General features: G+C 39.9%; 1 protein-coding gene across 5 annotated transcripts in view; it reads right to left on the bottom strand.

Annotated features, from left to right (window-relative positions):
* The window catches only part of TBL1X (transducin beta like 1 X-linked), a 199551-nt gene that overhangs the window by 94217 nt on the left and 83828 nt on the right, over nucleotides 1–21506 (bottom strand). For 4 of the 5 annotated variants that reach the window (XM_066982298.1, XM_066982303.1, XM_048066885.2 and 1 more), the window contains one exon: nucleotides 794–901. The gene's annotated coding sequence lies outside the window, so the exon portion shown is untranslated. Of the gene's footprint in view, nucleotides 1–793; nucleotides 902–21506 lie in introns of those variants that run through there. The other variant, XM_048066886.2, reaches the window with a different exon arrangement.

Here is a 21506-nt window from a genome sequence, read left to right on the forward strand (position 1 = left end):
TGAAACCTTATGACAAAAAGGGTTAATAAAACCTCCACACATGTAAGAACAGAGATACTATTTTTGTTCACAGCATTAGGGATACTGGAATGGTGAATACAGCTGTATAGTCCCCTGTATTTTCCCAAAATGGGAAGAATCTTGTTTTTTCTTGACATTTTCTCCATAATTCACCAAAAAAAAGGAAGAATTCTGTACCTCCTTACGATGTTAACCAGAACACCCCATATACTGTAATTAGCATAGCGAGGGATTTAGAAGGCAGCAGTGTGTAAAGAGCAAAACAACAATTTGAAAAGGCTACAGAGTACCAATGAAGGTTACATAAACACCCAAAAAGGCTCTGCAAATGATTCCACGAGGTTAAGAGGGCTCAAACCTCCTGTCAGAGAAGGATCGGTACTGACAGCAGTGTAGGTACAGCAGAAAGACAGATCTTAATGCAGATGTGTTTTGGGGTTATTTCCAACCAAAGCAATTACTTAACACAGCCGCCACTTAAAGAATCATAAAGTACTTTGTTTTGTTACATTGCAGCTCTTCAGACTGTAGCTTAAAAGTCGTCTCTGAGTAAATGTAGACTTTTTGTCAAATGTCTCTGTTTGAGAGGGCTGAATTGCTGTACTCTTGAATGATAGCAATGGTAAAACTTTATCATCAGATACAAGCATAGAAATTAACTTGCAAAGCTTGAGCTGCATGTGTGGTTTCACCATGAAAAAATCTGAAAGGCAGCTGGCCAGGAGACTGTGTTCCCGAGGCAGGCTCATGCCTGGCGATTACTTTGGCTTACCTGGTCGTGAGACCCTTGAGCTGCTGAATGCTGCTCCTCGCAGGCTGCTGTCAAGAGTCTGGGGGTTTGAGTTACCATGGAGATCACCACATCTGACAGCGGAGAGGGCTGCAATGAGAGAGAGAGGTACCGGTCAAGCTGCTTCGCATCGCCTCATCAAAACAAGAGCATTTGACCCATTGCTCTTTTGGCATTCACCAATGTTCTGTCTCCCAAGTTAGGAGCTTTGGCAGAACCCTAAGAGGAAAAAAAACACCATCTGTGACAGAAAGAGAGAGAAAAGAGCAAGACCCAGTGACCCAAAACATTCAAGTGCTTTGCAAAGCTAAGTGCACTTTTCCAGGAACCTAATGCACGCTGAACTTGGCTCAACAATCTTCAGCGTCTTTGATCAAACATCAGCAAGAAATTCATCTAGCTGACAGCCTAGGGAACCACAGTTGAACACAGCACTGAAAAGCTGGTTCGCTGCCTCGCAGCAGCACACAAAAGTCATCTCTGAGAAAATGCCAGTGGAAAGTGATTTCTGTGCAAAAAGAAATAAGTAGGCCAAAGAATTCACCTTCCTGTAAGTTTTTGGGGGAAGGTCTATAAGAAAGTATTTATGAAAATCAAACATGAAAGATAGTCCGGCATTCTTCTGCAATAATAAACCTATTTGCAGACTTTTCCATGCCTGCCATAGAACACGATGAGTAAATCCTTATTTCACATTTCCTCTGTGATTCAGCTGCAATGTATCTTAACTATCTTCCTACTCCTGCATCTCAAGCCTTACGGCTTATGCTCAGTTTTTTCTATGTAATATAATAATTAAATGCTGTGAAGTGAAATGAGATATTCTTTAGAGACTTCTTAAACTAATTATACTCTTCCGCACAAATGTTTAACAGCTTTTAAAACTATACATTGAGGATCACTTTATAATATAGTCAATTTAATAAATAGCATATTTAAAAACATCAGGAGAAGCTTTCATAAATCCAGTTCTAATTCTCAGTCTACAGTACTACAACATGTTCTCATATACATCACTGTGAGACAAGTATGCCATCTAACCAAATACAACTATTCACATGAGAAAGACACATACCTATTCTAATCGAAGCTGAATGACTATACAAGGGACAAGAAATGACTATTTAAGCATCACAAATTATTCATGATACATCATCAGCTAGAAGTCTGTATGTTTTTGGACTTTTGTCTGTTGAACACGTATGAATCTCCATCTGTCTGGCTACCCGTACGCTTGCCTATCTAATTCTCAGAAGACATTGGAATTGTTCTCCTTCTCATTTTTTCTGTGGAGCATGTCATGTTTATGCAAAATACAACATACTCAAAAAATACAGCTCTGTGTAAATATGCAATCTGAAAATCCCAGCAATAATTAGAGGATTTTGTTGTTACAAATTCCATGTCTTATGGTAAAATTGTTAAGAGTATTAGTATATTAAAATTAACTCTATTCAATACTCTGACATTATGGGGTGCAACAATAGCTAACGCATAGGGGCTGCTCTGGAGAGAAATACCAGGGAAATAACTGACTCGTGTGCTGAAGGCTTCTGCAAGATTCATATAGTTTAGTGGATATCATAAAATACCAGATACAGGCTCATATTATAGCAATTTAAATTGATGTATTATGTGAGCTATATATTTAATTATTTCTGTCCTAACTACACTCCTAAATTGGCTGGACTATGGTTTCACTTGTTTTGTTTACCAATATTACACACTGGATCACATTATCACAGCATGGCTGGGGTGGGAAGGGAGCTCTGGAGCTCATCTGGTCCAATCCCCAGCTCAAGCATGGACACCCAGAGCAGGCTGCCCAGGCCCACGTCCAGGCGGCTTTTGAAGATCTACAGGGAGGAAGATCCCAGCGCTCTGCCACCCGCACAGCACAGAAGTGCTGCCTGATGTTCAGAGGGAGCCTCCTGTGTTCCTGTTTGTGCCCACTGCCTCTTGTCCTGGCACTGGGCACCACTGAGCAGAGCCTGGCTCCATCCTCTCAGCACCCTCCCTTCAGGTATTTATAGACATGGCTGAGCCTCCTCTCCCTGAGCCTCCTCTTCTCCAGGCTGAGCAGTCCCAGCTCTCTCAGCCTCTCCTCACACGAGCGGTGCTCCAGTCCCTGGCAGCTTTTATCAGCGTTGGAATCCCTTGAAGGCCATTCATCTTCCCATGTTGCTACAGGGCAAGCAGAAAGTATCAGGTAGCATGGGTCACACAGGCTGGAAGAGTTACTCAAATCCTATTCTAAGACTGGTTTTGGTTACCTTGCCAGACAACTTTTTGGTAAAAGCATTTACGCTAGCTCTCTACTTGAAAAGGCTTTTTGTACTAAGACTAGAGTCAAGTAAATTAATGATTTGCAAGAAAGAAGCAAGGGAAAAGAGACAATTTGGAAATAAAAAGAAATTGCATATATATTTAAGTTTTATAATCCACAAGTGTCAGTGACATTTAAAAGTTAAAGATTTCCTTTACAACTGGGCGAGAGCATGTGTGGATGGTTGTAATAACCTGTTTTGCTAGCACATGCCCCTACACATAAGTCTTTACTCAACAAAAAAAGTTTCTTAAAACTATATTTCATATTGCAGTAAGAGCTAATACATAAGCTTTGAAATAAACAGCATAGAAAGAAGGAAAATGTTTCTTAAAATTTCACTTTTTAAACTTTCATTGGCATTACTAATGTTACATCTGATAACTATCTGTGGATTCAGATCTCCACAGTTTAGAAAGAAGTTGCAAAAAAACAGAGATCACAGAAAACAGCTGCAGAAGTGATTAGAGGGCTGAAGAAAATACCGTAATATGAAATATTTGAAGAGTTCAACCTGCGCAGTTTATCAAAAGAATGAAAAAAAAAGACAGATGACCTGATTACAGCATCTAAGTATTTCCATGGGAAGAAAATGCTTAAGTACCAACTGGCTTGTTAATCTAGCACAGGAGGGTATCTATAAAACAAAACACTACCTGGAAGCTGAGGCCAAGTTCAAATGAGAAATAAAGCACATGCTCATCATCACTTACGATTAACCATTCGCGTAGCTATCGAAAGGAGAATGCAGAGATTCTCCATTTGTTGATAGCAAGGCCTGTCTGGAGAGACTTCTGGAAGACAAACTGATGTGAAAACACAAGTTACCCTGCAGCCAAACATACAAGTTCCTGGGTTACATACAAAGACAGCTGGGCAAAGTCTGTAATACAGAGGAGGGAAGTCAGGTGATGTAACTGCGCTTCGCTGGTCATAAATTAAGTATCTTATGATCTGCAGCCATTGTCTGGCTTGGTAACTGCAGCACTGGGGGAGACGGGCGGCGCGCAGGCAGTGCCGCTGGTTCCAGTGAGGGAGTGCGTGTGCGGTCAGGCTACACGCGGGGCTTGAGAACGGCAAGCAGCCCTTCAGAGACAGGTGGACTAAACTCTGCTGTGAATAATACTCCAGCTAGTAATTTAGGACAGCAGTGCTCTCCTCCTGGGGCTGAAAGGGCTCGGTCAAAGCTGAGCAGTGGCGGGTGCTCCCCGCCCCAGGCCCTGCAGCGCTGTGGTGAGATGGCTGCAGGCAGTGGCTCCCTAAACCCACGCCTCAGCCCCACCGGCAGGCGCAGGGCCCCAGGTGCCAGCAGCCACGGCCGAGCTGGCCGCTGCCTCAGGGAGCTCGCTGGGCACCCAGCGCTTCCCGCTCACACGTCTCCGTGAGGAACCGCTCGCTGGTGACGCCGGAGTCGGCAACCTAAAAAACTTCATCTCTTACGCAAAGGTGAGGACGGATACTGCAAGTCTCAAGGTAGCTATCTTTGCTGCAATGAGCTGGGCTGCTAAACGGCCCGACAAATTAACCATGTTTAAATACCAACCAAAAGTAAGACTTACGAAACGTCATTCTTGTTCACCGACTGCAAATCTCGTACAAGTGGCTTGACTTGGGATGTTGTACTACTTCTGTAACCACAAAACTCAGCCGAACAACGCAGAGATGTCCACTGACCCCCTTTTCTTGCAGGTACTCCATAGGACACAACCTTGGTGAAGCAAACCCACGGCAAATGCGGGCATCGGCTCCCGTGCACGCAACCAAGAGGAAAATCCCTGCTTGTATGGAAGGTGCCCACCAGAACACGGACGTTTTACCTCCCACGGGACGGTGCCATTCAGGGCTCCAAGTCAGGGAAATGACGCTTGCCTCAGGGCGGCCCTTGGTGGGCCACAGACAAAATACTGCACTTAGCTACGGCTTTACGTGTAGGCTTCCTTTTGCAGGGACCTGCATGAGCTTTGGAAACTGAAGCAGGGGGTCAGATTTACAGGAGGCACTTGAAAGTACCTGCTGCACAGGTGTCTAGGAGTCAAAGCACCAAACTAGTACAGTAGATTTACTCTTGACTTACAGTATTAGGTCACATTCATTAGGAAGACTTTTTTGTAAAACCTATTGAATTCCTCTAAATAGATTTAGGTACTTAAATGTTTCCAATATGATTCACGTTTAAATGTAATTTCCATGTAGCTTCACCTAAATAATTTTATTTACTTTTACCAGATAACAAAGATAAGGAGAAACCAAACCAGTGACGTTATTCTTTCAGCACACTTCTCTAACATTGTTCCATAATAAAAAGCATTAATTGGGTGGGTAATTTACTATCCCCCCCATTTCCAAATTTTAAAGGCACAGGAGAATTTAAATGATAAATAAGCCATCTTCAGCAGACAGTGAACTACAAAAGCATTTTTGAGAGATTTCACTATCAATCTCTGTAAAAGAAGTACAGGATACCTAGTGCGCAACATGAATATTTTGCTTTCTTTCAACTTGACAAACAGCTTTAATATTTTCAAACAATCCCTGGGGGATTAGACTCGCAGGAAAACAGGAATATATGGAAGATTCCAGCAGGACATCAATAATTATGCCACCTCCAGCAAAAAATAAACTGAGTTGTCCTTTCTGAAGATGTTCAAAACAGATAAAGCAATTCCTGAAAAGTGCACGAATCAGTGAAGAAAACACTCCAGCACTTGCAAAACTTCTGCTGTTGTGCTGGGTTTTCAGTTTCTTTAAAGATTAACATACATAATCACACTGGGACAGTGCAGATGTGGCCACCTCTGGGACATAACCAGCAATTCACCTGTCCAAGGATCATGGACAAAACCCTGCAGTCATGTGGAGCCCAAACCAGGTCCATCGTTTTCAACACAATGTGCTGGCTTTCTCTAATGTATTTCCACAGAATATGTATGCACTGGAACTTCAGCCTCTGCTCAGAAACACCCACGCAATGCCTGCATATTAATGTATTTGCCCTAAGGTCTTATAGAGTAAATAAACACTATTTAATGGCTTGCTATCATAAAAATTCTTTTCTACCTTGATACTTATCAATCTTTTCCCCCACAGCCGCCTCCTCTAAAGGACGTTAGAAGAGGTTGTTTTTGTTTTTTTTTTTTTTTAATATTTTAAATCTACCATAGATGAATGGTAAAGGGAGATTAGATGAACGAAGTCAAGTCATGAGTCAGTCAGAAATCAGAGTCAACTTTGAAATAAATATTCATTATAATACTTGTGCAAAAAGTTTTCCCATGGTAAAGTTTGAGACAAAGCAACAAAGAAACCTCAGAAATAACCCCCGTCTTTCCAGAAAATCTTAAAATACTTAAGACTCAAGAGCCACTCCCCAGAATATTTCACTCATTCAGGTGTAGTTCACAGAGTTAGGGCTGAAACACTGAAGCAAGAGTCTCTAGGGAACATAAAACTTCCACTTACAGCTTTCACTGTGAGGGGAAATTCTTTTCATGTTTCATCTTAACTCAGTCATAGCTAGTGGACATCATGAAACGAAGAATTGCAGAAACGTGGTATCATTAATTTGGCTCTATCCTGCCGCCCTTTGTATGCAGGCTCTTTATCCAGAGATAAATTCACTATTAGCATCCTGAGCAGTAACTCAGGACAACCAATCTTGGAGCCAGATTCGAAGCCATAGTTGGAGCACTGACCCTCAGAATTATTTACCACAGTCAATGCTTTGCCTGCACAGATGCTTTGCCAGCCTCAGCCTTTGCCTGCTTCAGCTGTGTATTTCAGTGGGGTAGATATTCCACTATCATGCGTAATAGTTTTCGAGACAGAAAATATGTGAACTATCTGTCTTTATTTGGAAAGCCAGCACTTCCTACGCTATTAATGAATTTATGGAAAGCTCATCTGTCTGTCAGTAACCAAGGCAGGTACTGATACTGACAATGCTTAGTATTGTAAGAGTATTTTTTACGGTATGTGGATTCATGGGTGCTGCAGCCTACAACAGCATGCCATGGTCTCCTGACGAGAATTTTTTATCAGAGAGTTAAATTATATATTATTATATATTGTATATCAGAGAGATATATACGTACCAATTAGCACAACATTTATCTTGGCAGCTCTCAAGCAAAAAAATGAATATTTTCTAACAAAGAAACCCAGATTAAAAAAATAAAATCCCACCACAACAACGAAAAACAACCACCCACTTGTTTCTTGATAGTAAGTCATGAGATTTCTGCTTAACTTTATGAAACATAAAACACAAAGCACAGCATGGCTAGGATTGTTGTGATGGAGAAATAAAGAAAAGCATTTAATTATTAAAGGTGGGAGAGAATTATCCCCTCAAGAAGCGGTCAGCTGTAATCCTCTATTTTGTCTATTTAGCTCTACCTCAGGCGAAAGTGGAGAAGTAGAAGAAGAAAAAGAAAAGATGAATTTAGTCTCCTCAGCATTGCCCTTACAATCACCATTAACTGATTAATAACTGAGTCCTTAAAAAGAAAAACGCACTATATATAGGCCTCCATTTGTGCAAATACTGTATTACTTTTAGCATGCACATCTTGGATGTACCCAACAGATGAGCAGCACGTGGTAAGAATTATTGTTTTCCACATCTGGGTGACGCAGAGTGTGTACAGTTTTCTAGAGGTGCATCAGTAACGGGAACTGCAGCCTGCAGCAAAGACAGAGCTAGCACAATTTTCTTAAAAGGGCTTTAATATGCCTAGGCAGTATCATTGGCTTCGTTTCGGATTAGCTGTAGTTTCCAAGAACTTGCGAGGAGGGGGCATGACGGACGCCACAGTAACGCAATCTTGCTGTTGTGGAGGCAAAAATAACCACCGCGAGAGAAATGGCTGCAGTCTCCGCCCCAGGGGCAGGCAGGGCAGGCGCGCTGGGCATGCCACAGGGCACCTGAGAGGGGCTTGTCCGCAGAGGGCCTTTTGCAGCTCCATCTTGGGAGGACCTTCAGCTGCGTATCTTCGTAACCAGATGCATACATATGATAATTAACATATTTAAGTCCCATTTTCCCTTTGTATTACGGCAACTGTATGAAACACTCGAGGCTGGAAGCTGCTGAATCAGGAAACGGACCAGAAGCTAACTAAAATATCTTTTCAGTTATTGATTCCTGCTCTCTGTTTCATGTCAGCTTCCTAGAATCCATCCAACACAAGCACGAAAGGGTAATGAGTTTCTGAACACACACTCTAATAGTGCACACTGCATCAAAGCTTTCAGTAATTGCCTGGATGCTGCTTCCCAGCAGTACTAAACAACTTAAATATAATTAGCTGGAAGCCCTATGGGCTGCAGTTCCCCACTGGAACACCTCTTACGCTAATCCATTTATCAGGCTGACAGATGACTGAATCACCAGTACTATGGACCCCTTCGACTAATAACATTTCTCAAGCCAACGTTTTGGTTCATTCCTTATCTGGTAAATTTCTGCAATGGAAAAACTGCATTATTCAGAGCGGGAAGGAAAAAAAAAACAGACATACAGCTCGCTCATCTCTTCACAGTGCTGAACAACGTTATTTGTTTGATTAGCTCACTAAGTGTAATGCTGGAGCTATCAGGCAGAAAATAGGAAAGAAACGTACATATTGTGGAACTGTACAGTGCCAAAAATAATAGAGAAATGCACAAACACTGGAAGAACTATTGGCAGTTTTCCAGCCATTCAAAAGTTTTCAGAAGTTTGGACCAGAGGATAGTTTTCGGGGTATCACTCCTGCAGATGGCCTCACGATAGCTGCCCAGACAATACTTCTGCATGTTATTTATTTCTTCCACATCCTCATGAACGATAGGTGACAAAAGAAATTTTAAAAGTGCTTGAATTATATGCAAACGGACACGAAATGCTACAGAGCATGCTGCCACAGAACTATTCACATTGCAAGCTGCTAAAGAAGTCTCATGAAAACAGAAAAACAAAACAAAACAGAATACATTTCTTGGGCAGTTTCTCAATGTTGTAACGTGAACTATCCTATCATTGTATCCCTGTGGCTTTTATTTCCAGACAGGGATCTCTGCAGGGGCAGAAATTCTGGGGGAATGCAGGCATCTTCTACTATGCTGTTGAAATATCATTGTAAAAATGTGAAACTCCCATTAAATTCTTTAAAGCATTTAAAAAATACTCTAGGATGTTACACTCTTATGTTTCCTTTAAAACATGTTGTGGGACAGGATATAATAAGAGTGTAAGTGAAGGGAAACACATATATACCCCAGTGTAATTGAAACAGAAGAAATAATTTCGTGTATTTCTTCTACATGGGCCCACATAATATGTTTGTTGTAAAGCTGACAGTCAAAATTCATGAATTCTCTTAAAATTAGCACTGCAGGTTGAAGTTAAGAGAAACAATGGGTCATGGATTATTTGAATAAGGACAAACTTTCTAGAAGAAAGAAAGAAGTTTATAAAAGAAGATCTCACATGCAATAGGGAGAGAGAGAAAGAAGTCTCTCCTTGGTTTGGATTTTGCACCACTTAAGATAATACAGATTCTAAATTCAGAGCTAAGCACTAAGATAAGCACCACCCTCACCACCCCCTTCGCTTAAATTTTAAATTTTACCTAATTCAGGTCACCACCAACTGAATTTCTTGGGAAATGCTAGGCTACTGAGAACATGCAAAAACCACAACCTCACTCTGAAACAACACACTGAGCATGGCAAAAAGCTCAAGTTTACACATCCTTCCATCCTGTCTTCTTCTACCTACCTACACACGGTCTCATCCTTTTGCCTGGAAAGACGGATATGAATATGAATTCGATTCCAAAGAGTGACTGCAAAAGCTGTTCTTAAATTTGTAAGAAGGAAAGATACAGTTGAAATATAGTTAGTTATTCAGGGATCAGAAACAAGCTTATTTAGCTTGTGAGTCAGGAAGCTGAAAGACGAGACCCAGGCAGCTCTTCCCGGGATCACAGACTGACCATCAGTCTCTGGCTGTGGCTAACAGACGGCAGCTGCTCGGACATCGCCACACTTGAGTTTTGAAAATACAATTGCAGGTGCTTATGCTGTCTGGTAAAGTACCTAGCAGGTTATTAAATGCTAAGCTGTTGGAGATTTCATGTGCATCATCCAGCGGCAGCAATCTCGATTTCCCATGCACTCTCCACCCACTCCTTCCCTCCGGCCTGAAACTGGGAAACTCATTCCAGTGATACCGACGCTGCAGGAGCCAGCCGACTTCCACACAGCCAAAGCCAGCCTCTTTCTTCTGAGCTCCATCTCCTCTGCTTGCTGTGTTTTCTACTTTCACACAAGAGCAGCCCGAGCAAGGTGTGCCCCAACTGTACAAACCTCAACACTCAACGTCATTTCATGAGAAATGCGTAATTTCACAATTTCACGCTCCCATTTCCAAAGACTCCTTCAAAAGGCAGCAGCACTAAACAACACAAACATCAGATCTGATCTAAGGAACATTCCCCAAGTATAAAATGTTGAAAAATCTTCTCCTCCTTTTAATCATTCCTAATAAAGTAGATCATGGTCATGAGCTTATGCAAAGCAGGGGATGTACCATTGCCTTCATTTCAGTGCTTTAAGACAAAGTTTACTATATTGTCAGTGAAGCTGCATTTCCTGGGTACTATTTCTCATTTGAAACAATTCTTTAATTCTTGAGGTAAATAATATCTTTTTTAAGCACTTTGCAAAATTAGTACATAAAGAGATTCTTCCTTTTATTTTAAGCCAGGGGCAAATATGCAGAAGCTTTATAGTTAAATAGTTGCACTAATTTTATTTATTTATTTATTTATCAAATCGGAAAAAAAGAGTTTGAGGAGAGGAGAGGAATCATCTAAGAATAAAACTTACAGCTGGAGTCATACTTCAGTTAGCGTACACTTGGAAAAGCATGGCATGCTAAGCAGTTCGACACTGCAAAAATGCAGACAGTATTAGGAGCGCAAATAAATAGCTGTTCTAAGAAGCATGGCAGAAGTGACCTAATCTGCAAAGAGAACACTGATTAGTAAAAGCTATTTGAAAATTAGATTTTTATACCGAGTAATTAGTACATTCAGCATTAGAAAGACTGAATTTTCCTGCAAGAAGACTTCCGTGCAGTCTCCACCTCTGGACATTGCAAGCCACGAGTGGACCAAGCCCTGAGCAGCCCGGTCTGACCCCGAGCTGGCCCTGCTTTGAGTCAGGTGCTGGGCCAGGCACCTCCCAAGGTCCCTTCCAGTCCGAATTATCTTATGATCTGACGATCATAATTTATTCATATTAAATTACATATGCCTGTTGTACTATTTACATAGAACATAAGGAGTGTAATAAGAAAACTAGGGGCACAAACTTACATATTTTATTCAGTAAGACCAAAGGTCTTAAAAACATCAAACAGACGTTCATTCTGCTCATACAAAGTTTATGCTGGTTAACCAACTATAACTATGGTAAAGACTAAAGACTGAAGATGCTGGAACTTTTTCTTATGCTGCAAATTACCTTCCAACTTTACCTTTTCCCTTTACTTAAATCATTTGTAGAGCCACAGTGGTTAGAACTATTTAAATTAAATTACTCACAGTTTAACTATGTGAATTATAATCCTCCCCCAATTAAAATGCATGACATACAGCGAGAGGTTATACTGTCTGGGTATTAAAAATGCAGCCCAGAATACTGGCTAGAGAAATACACTGCATTAAATAAAGAGCAGGAACATGAGTTTATCTGCAGAAAACAGGGCTGGGTAAAACCTGTCCATTTCAAAACGTGCAGACAAAAAAACAATCAAGCAAGCAAAAAAGCAACAAAAAACCACACACAAATATCATGTAGACTCCGTAGTAAAGAAAACTGGTCTGGCAGCTCCTTGGTCTAAGGAAGCCAAACCTCTGAGCTGGCCGGTAGCTTAAATATTTCACCATATTGGAACTTTTTAATAAAATACTGTAGGAGTCTGTAATAGAAGTGAAATTCCAGGAAAAAAGATGCCAAAATTATCATCTGCATGTTACAGGACATAACTTCTCTAAATTGTGGTCCAGTTGATTGGTCAGTCTGAGTAACCTGATGGTTGACACTAGCTGTCTCATAGTCACATTCCTTACAGGAATTAATGGGTATCTAATCCTCTTCATTGATAACAAGTTCACCTCTTTTGACTAGCATATATATGGAAGGTTGGTTTGTATAGCAAGATTGGGAGAAATCCGCACAATGAATTTGAGTACAGTACTGTCTCTTAATATATGTGATCTTCTATGTTTCAACGCAATTCTGATACCATAAACAATACGAACCAATCATCTTTGGTGTGTTTTCTTTCGTTTTTCCATCTACTTTAAGAAGTATTTTGGCAAACACAGCTCTCAGATTTTTAACAACTCTCCCATCTGTACTTTATTGAAGGGACGCCACACATAAAGAATGGTCAGGATCTTAGTATCATTAATTGGTTATCATATTTTATATTCTTTATCTTATGCTATGTTCAGACAGAGTGAAGTTTGTAAAGTATGTTCCAAAGACACTATGAAAAATCTTAATCAAATATCAGAACTTAAGGAAAAATAAAAGGCAAACAAAACCACACAACCCAAAGCGTGAAAATGCAACTAATTTGTTAAACTCATTGAGGACAGAGAAAGACTTTTGAAATACAGAAAACTGCAAAGTTAGGCTGCCTTTCCGAAGCTTCCTTGGCCTTGCTACTCCAGCAGGAAAACACAAAGGTCCTGATTCTGTTACCCTAAACATAATTTCTTTAAAGACCAAGGACCAAAGAGCTTAAGATTGGAAAGGGGAAAATGATTATTATTACGCTCAGCACCACTGAGTGTCTCATGGTGCTTAATGCTTATCTGTACACCAACTTTAATACATTCTGCCAGCTCTGTTCAATAAACATTAGGTCTGTTTTTTCAAATGCTAAAGTGAGAAATTAAGAACCTGTGAAAGTCATACAGATCAGGGCAATAATCTGAATGACAATCCAGATTGCTTAAATTCTTATATATATGTGTATGCCCTAACATAACCCGTACCTTCATGTAAATTTTATAGCACTGATTTTTCTGCAGCCGGTAGGCGATGTTACATATAGTCAGCATTAAAAAGTTATTTTTCCCAGGGTCTGAGAAGTGCAAGTGCCATTGACTTCAAAACAAAAGGGAAACAACCTGCAGCTCTGGAAAACATGTCCGCCTTTTCATCTTGGAAACTAAACTCTCCTTCTGCAAATTGAGAAAACTCTGAAAAGTGAGAACAACTATTTGCACAGAAAGATATCTGCTTTTATCATGCTGTATTAGATGAAACAGAACCTTTTTATTTCATGACAGAACATGTCAGGGATGCCACTTAACTTTGATTCCAATTTAAGTATGTGGATGTGGATGCTGATGCCTAAAGCTGGATTGCATGAATATTCAGTCTTCGTTATAATGAGTAGCTTTCTTGTATTACGTTAGCAGGAGAAGAAGAACCTAATAATAAAAAAGATTCACTAAAGCAAAAGAGGAATTTCAACAAAGATAGCAACAACAAAGAAGGATCATTAATAATTTTTTGCATGTCATTTTACAGATTTTGTTTGCTTTGCATAGAAGCGCTTTAGTGAGATGAAAGGTGTTGCAGTCACTTTTTGCTCTAGCCTTTGAAATTATTTAGGAAAATGCTGAGGCATAGCCTCAGAGGTTGAGAAGCTCTACTAAGAATTTTGGAGGACAGGTATTAACAGTTAAATTTTACCAGGGCAGCAGTAAGCCTAGCCATATTCCCCATTCTGTCCTCTGCAGTTTGTAATTTCAGGCTGCAGTTACGCCTCTTGTTCTGGCTGAAGCTTCACTGGGGTAGACTTATTTCCTTGCTTCTCGTAATCACTCTTCCTTTACATTCCTGCCCCTCAGTATCTGCGGAGTAACTGCTGATGTCAGAATGATTCTGATTAAAAGAGTTCAGAGAGTTGGTGTTAAAAAGTGTTTGAACTAACCCAGACTAGAGTGAACAAATCAGGTTAGGGAGTGACTACATGATCAATTAAACCTTGGGGGAGCAGTAATGAACCCTTGTGAACAGCTGGGGACAAGAGCCTACTCAGCCAATTCGGCTGCTGCCAGAACGAAATGTGGGAAACAGGACTGCCCTTGTTCTGATACTTGTTCATTTTTGCCAATATTTAATATCCAGCATTCTTAGTCCTGACTCAGGCTTCCAAGTTTCCTTAAAACAATGACCTCGCCAATACCAGTGTTAAAACTTTTATAAAAGTCAAGGTACGTGGCTATGGTAGCTAAAAACCAAAACAAGCACACACACACACACCCAACATCACCTCAGTAAAACAGCAGCCAGTTTAAAGACAGTCATCTCGGTGTCCTCACTTCACCTTGTTCTTGCACCACGAGTAACTGTGGCACATACGGGATGTAGCAGCTCCCTGTTAGGAGGAGACTCCTCCTAAAGGTGAGCCGTTTTGCAATACCTAAACACAGCAGGGTAAAATAAGGAAATCTCTGCAGCCTTAAGGCAGAGTTGCTTTGATTTCATTATTCTGTGTCCTGTACTTATTTTCTTTCCTTTTTTTTTTCTTTTTTTTTTTTTTTTTAAGTGAAAGATTTTGCAATTTAATTCATCTGGGTTAAGCCTATGGAAAAAAAAATATATAAACACTGTGTGTGTGTGTGTGTGTGTGTGTGTGTGTGTGTGTGTGAGTGTGTGTGTAAGTAATGCCTAGGAAATCTCCTGTGTTATCTGTCTGTCTAGCATTACCTTCCACTAGACAAATATATTTTTAAACAGGCTGGAATCAAAACAACATTCCCAGCATTCAAGACATTCTGTCATCGCTGCCCATTTGTTGCCCTCTAGGTTTCTCTCAGCTGGCAAGCTTCCCATTTAAGGAATTATCAGATTCATCTGCTTAGACAAGGCAGCAAAATAAAATGAAAAGCTGGATTATTCTAGAGAACTCATATTTTTTGTTTCGGTGTACCAAATTCAGCACATAAGAGCTGAACATAACAGCAAATGGAACAAATCTTGCAGACTTCATGACTCTACCTCATCATACTCCACAAAATCTGATTTTAACTGAAACACAACAACATTTCTTTTACATTTATCTATCACTGCTTTAAACATGCTTATATCCACATATTATGTTAGCCAATTTTCAGCCCTAAATATGCTCATAAGTAATGTTATTTTTCCAACTGCACTTCTATTAAGTACGTTGCTTGTGCGCATACTACATAACTTTACATAAAGAATTACCAACTGTTGTGCTGCCTTTGTCCCTACATCCTATTTCTTCACAGAGAAAACTAAGAAAAAAGAAAGAAAATGTGGAAAAAGGAGTAAGTTGCCAGTTTTCCATAGCAAGATGGCTCAAGATTTACTTGGATGATGGAGTAACTTGCATGTCAGAAGCTGTACTGCAGAACCATGCATGTGTTTGTGGGCCCATTGGCTCCAGTACCAGGATTTCAGGAGGTGCATACCGTGGTTCTTGGTACTGTAATACCCTGAAACTCTAACCAACTCTTTCATATCAAACTGTGAGAATGCTACTTTCCCACCTACGTAGAAAGAAAACTGTGGGAAAGTCTGGAAAAAGGTCTCAACATCAATTTTCCTTACTAAATAGCTAAAACAGGTTTCATTTTCTTGTCATAGGTGAGCAAATTAACAAAATTCCTTCAAATTCCTGTTAGGGTTTCATGTGCTTAGTGCGTATGCACGGGCATTGCACCAAATTTAGCACAAGATGACTCTAAAAGCAATCTTAAATGATCCTAAAATGATTAAAGCACGGAAAAACCCGTTACTGAGCCGGAACTGATTGAGGAGACTACTGCCTTCCAATATTGATACTAAACCACTATCTTACACTTTTCAGCAAAGTAGAAGTCTAATTTAAGGTGTTATATTGTTATTAACACAGTGATTAATCAATCTATTTTTAGAGCCTCCTCTTGCAGCTTAAAATTCCATGATTCACATGGTTAAAATTCTGTATAGCTTTCCATGTTTTTGAGTGGTATGATGAAATTCATTTGTGGTTGCTAACGGCCACAATATGGAAAATGGGGCTTTGAGCAACCTGGTCTGGTGGGAGGTGTCCCTGCCCATGGCAGGGGGGTTGGAACCAGATGGTCTTTAGAGGTCCTTTTCAACCCAAACCATTATATGAATACGGAAATCAAACCAACTGTTTTAGTAAGATTGAATCAACTATCCATAGCAATTACCAGAGATACAGACCTAAAAATACATTTCAGTTTTATTGAATGTAGCAAGATATAATAGCATGAAATCTCATTAAAGAGTCAACTGATAAATAATTTTGTGCCATCAGAAACAATAGCTCATTCTAAAACCTAAAGTCACGTACCAAAGAATAGTAAGATATACTGTAATGCAACAAAAAACAATGTAAGAAGAACAATATATAAAAGCATCTATCATTAAGTAACATGATTACAACACAAACCAAGGATGACACTTGAATGATTTCTTTGTTTTGTACATTGCAACCCATACTCTGGAAGAACAAAGTTTATAATGCAGAAGCTCTTGTTGTTTCTCCTTTATTTTTTCTTGAGCTGCTGATCTATTCAAAATTATGTAACTGAAGGGTGTTTTTAGATGGAAAAAACACCTTGGTTCCAAAAGAGGTACTAGCGTGACTTTCTCAGAAATATCACATTAAAAACAAGCCATCAAATTGTATTGTACTGACTGTATGACTCTAAAAATGCACCCTAGACTGTCATTACCTTTGAAGGTGATGAATATGTTCTAATTCACTGGTGATTTTTTGGGTGCAGACACCTCTCCAAGGAACTTCACTTCTTCCTTCCCAGGAAAATGGGGGAGCAAATATTAAAATCGGATGGTACACATGCCCATCACAGGGATAGTAAAGGGGTAATTCTTTAGCAGCCTGCTGCGATACGCGAACACTCTGCACAATTCTTTAATGCAGACGTGTGCCATTAATGTTGCTACTTATTGCTTTCTATGAAAAGCAAGTGACTCAACTTTGGGAAGACTTTTACAAGGCTACTGTTTTGTCCCTGTCTAATGCTTTTTTGCTTCATAATGTGCCTGCCTATTATGAGACTACACTTATTTCAAAGAATAAATTAAGCAATAAGACATGACAAGCAGCGCATTTGTAGGCAATTTACTTACCACCTGAGGCATGCTACAACAGCTCAAGGCAAAAGGCTGAGTAACTTCAACCATTCAATAAATGCAAGAATAATCGAACTGAAATGCACAGCTTGAGAGACTCATGCCTATCATGACATGGAATTCATATGCAGAAAAAAAGATTTCCTGTGCATTTAATGAACACTACTAAATAAATGATATTGTTGAGAAACCATAGTTCTGAAAATGACACACAATAAAAACTAAACATGGAGATTTATATACTTTGTTGTATGTCCAGACATTACTTGTGAAATACCGTAACTACCGCAAAGACCGGAGGTCCAGGATCAGTTTAAAAAAATCTGTGCTCACATTTGTACAAGTATTAAAGGACTGGCCAGACACCAGTCACGTTAGGATTCACCAACTGGCCTGTATCCTGATCACATACCAATTAATTAAGGTCTACTTGTAGAAGCAACAAAGAACTAATTTAAAATAATTTGCTTTTCCTAACAGCACTAACTCATTTCCTTCTGAAGAGACGGTGCGCAGAGGCTGAGCTGTGCTAGCTGGGCACGTTATGTTTACTTCTTCGCTCCAGGTTTAATGAGTAAAACAACACCGTTATATGGGATCGCGATCTGTTCTCCACTCACGGCAAAGTTCACCTCTTAAACAAACAGTGTGACGAGCCAGCTTTAATCCGTACTCTGCACCCTAACGTTTGATTTTTCCCATGCACTCAGCCTCTTTCTGCTGTGCCTCGTGACCGGGCGGCCTCCCCCGAGAGGCCCGCGTGGCTGCCTCCCACACGGCTGCCTCCCGCCGCGCAGGCCCGGCCGTGCCTCATGGCGGAGGGGTGCGCAGCAGCGCCCAGGGTTGTGCGAGGGCTGCACCTCACAGCCTCACGCAAAACCACAGACGAGCTTCGTGTGTTATTTCACGTGCACAGAACAGGTTTAGATTTATCTCATGCAGAAAAATACATTTACAGGGTGGAAAAAGCAGCTGTGTGACACAACGAGTCTCAGGCGTTTACCTCAAAACTGTACCGTCACTAGCCGTCACAGGTAGCACAAAACACCCAGTGGAGGATCAAGACTTGTTCAACCCTGGTGCATGGAGCTGCCTTCCAACTAGATTCCTAAAAACTCAGCTTAACAAAAAAACGAGCATGGCCGAGAATAAAAGATGTGAAGCTCTCCTCATTGGGTGGAAAGACGAGGCAGCAAGCTATTTCACTAACGCCTATTCATTCTGTCTTACACCTCTCTGACGAGTCCTGGTGCGTTAGAAGTGTTGACTAAAATGCATCTCGGCCTTAGACGAGGCAGCGGTAATTTGGAAAGGCCACACCACCCACCACAGCAGGAGGGAGCCCGCTTGGCTCAATAATTTGAAGAACAGAAACTGCTGCGGTCTTGTTTTACTTCAATAGGTAACACAACCTCTTAAAAGTTTTTCACAGGAAACCCACTTTTTTTTTCTTCTATTTTTTTCCGAGAGTTCCCCGTTCTCCCTCCCAAAAACATCCATACATTAGGATTTTACAGATACTATACAGGCTGCATGAAACAGGGAGAGTAGCCTGTTTGGGGGGTGTTTTAAAAGACCAAGATAAAAATAGTAATTTCTAAAACTGATAACTAGCTACTGGATTCCCTTTTCCTTTCTTTTCTACCCCATCCCCTAACAAGCAAGAAAAGGAAAAAGACAGTTGAAGACTGAATATCAACACGTGTAAATTGAATCAAACCCCTTTAAACATCAGACAACTGGAGTTTTCTGTTCCCATAAGTAAATGAATGGCATCACATCCAAACACTCCGATGCTAAGGACAGAGATATACGGTTCTGCTGTGGACTGCTACTGCTCCTAGCACTGAACTAAAACGTGCTAGCAAGAAAACCAAAAACTACCAAACAAGAATACTGGTATTTTCTGATTTAAGAAATCCTTTTCTATAAAACTGTTTCTTATAGTTTAATCCAGATAAAATGTAACTGTCTCACATTAAAAGAAATGAATTTCTTTCCAATTTACCTAAGTTATTCTTTTCAAGCATTTTACATTTTTTATGTGAAAACTATCCACAAAGCACAATTCTGTATAATATTCATAACAAATATTTTTTTAAAATTCAAATTTAAAATCAAAAGACCATAAAAACCAGACTTACAACATCAGGTCAAACATCCACTTTAGCCAGCGTCTTCTTTAACAATGGCAGAAGTAGTTATCTAAAGAAGAACGTATGAACAAAGCAAGGACACAGTGGTGCTCTCCCAGCCCCCAGCAGCCTACAGCTCTGGGACCTCCTGATGGTTCCAGCATCAAGACACACCAGGACATATTTTAGTGGAACATTAATGCATGCTACTTGCTACTTATGACAGAAAAAAAAATCCTTCTGCAGATTTGTAGCAGGTATCATTTTAATCACAAATACCTGATTCTGGTTTTAGCTATCTTAACTCTTTGTTGAGCATAACTCTGTCCTTCATCTTTGTACATCATATTCCAAGTTTTAAAAATACTCTAGCATCTAGCTCCTTCCTTGGGACCTGCAATACAGCTCAGATTGAAAACCATGCAAATATGTGAATGCTTTTACAATTAATCTTCATGTGAAAGCTATGCAAGAGAACTGGAGATTTTCACAAACATCTATTCAACCAGCATCAAATGTTAACTTACATGTGCAAAATACGATCTGTAGAAGTGACAGACCTACCTGGAAATTAGCCAGAGAAATGTTCTTACACAATTCCTCCCATTTGAAAATCTCACTTTAAGAATATTGAATCTCTGGTAAATTGCTGTTCTTTTCATGTGATTAGGCACTGTGCCTAAAGAACATACCCAAAGTAGGGAGAGCTCATGAGGACAAGCCATGTATTTAGTCTTCAGCATTTATGAATTTCCTTCAAACCAGGGGGGCAGAATTGCGGGATTATTACTGAACATACCTTACATTTTAGAGATGAAGTGCCCATGTTTTATGTTACAGCCGCTGCGCTGCCTTCTACTTTATTCTAGTTGAATAATTAAATACACTTTAGTCCTTCTGACAGTCCTACACAGCATGGCTCTTAATCAATATCACATAAAAGGGAATTAGGCTTAGGCAACTGTTGCACACAGCAAAATGGATAAGGCAAGAGGGAAAAGAACAGATGACTTTTTTTTTTTTTTTTTTTTTCATTTTACATGTCCTACCAAATGTGCACACACACTTGTGAACACACACAGCACACACAATGATGCACAGTGGAATTCAGATTAAGCTCAGAGATTTGTTACACTACAACAGCAACCAACAGACTCTTCTCATTCCTTTCTTCTGAATTCCCCATCTTCGCAGGTTTGGGGAATCACAGAAAACTCTCAGTGGGAAAATATTTAAAGTATTCAGTTTACAGGAAAAAAATGAATTAAACTATTTCTTAGTCAAAACTATTTTCTTACTGCATTAAACTACTTCTGAACCTTCTACCGTGTGATTGCAATAAGGAAAGACAAACAAAAGGCCACATACAATAAATGCTATCTGAAGTCTGCTCAACGCAAATTTAGGAAAACTTATGTTTCCAAGAATTTTAGGAGATTTTCTAGAAACTCTAAAGAACTTATGTGTGTTTTGTTGTTGTTGTTTTCTTGTCCTGCAGTGAATCCATAGGGCTTTATTAAGGGCAGTCCTAGGCTGAGACTCCCAACAAATGAAAGATGCTTGTGAAGGAGTCTAAATTTTCCCCATACTGCCCTGCTATCATGTTTACACTCAGATCTACAGAGGAATGGAGACACAGTTTCCAGGTCTCTTCAACATATCTTCCTTTCTGATGAAATTCTCCTGTAATGAATTTAGAAACAGTTAAAACCAGGCCAAGAAATGAAATTGCAAGTCAAGCAGTAGCGATTCTAGATGACTAAATAAACAAATTAACAGTAATAATGACACCATCAAGCCACCAACATGGAGGCGAAGACTCTGCATACTCTATACTCTTCTATTCTGAGCTGCCTCTTATATGCTACATTTAAAGATACGGGATTTATAAAACATAGTAATTCAACTTTAACCCATGCACAGTGTAAAATTAACAACTCTTGACTGATGAAGAATAGATAGCATTTCAAATGGAAAACAACTATTAAGTAGTTGATGACTCTTGATACTATACTTTCTGAAG

Source organism: Anser cygnoides, chromosome 1 (genome assembly GCF_040182565.1).
Source record: "Anser cygnoides isolate HZ-2024a breed goose chromosome 1, Taihu_goose_T2T_genome, whole genome shotgun sequence".
NCBI lineage: Eukaryota > Metazoa > Chordata > Aves > Anseriformes > Anatidae > Anser > Anser cygnoides.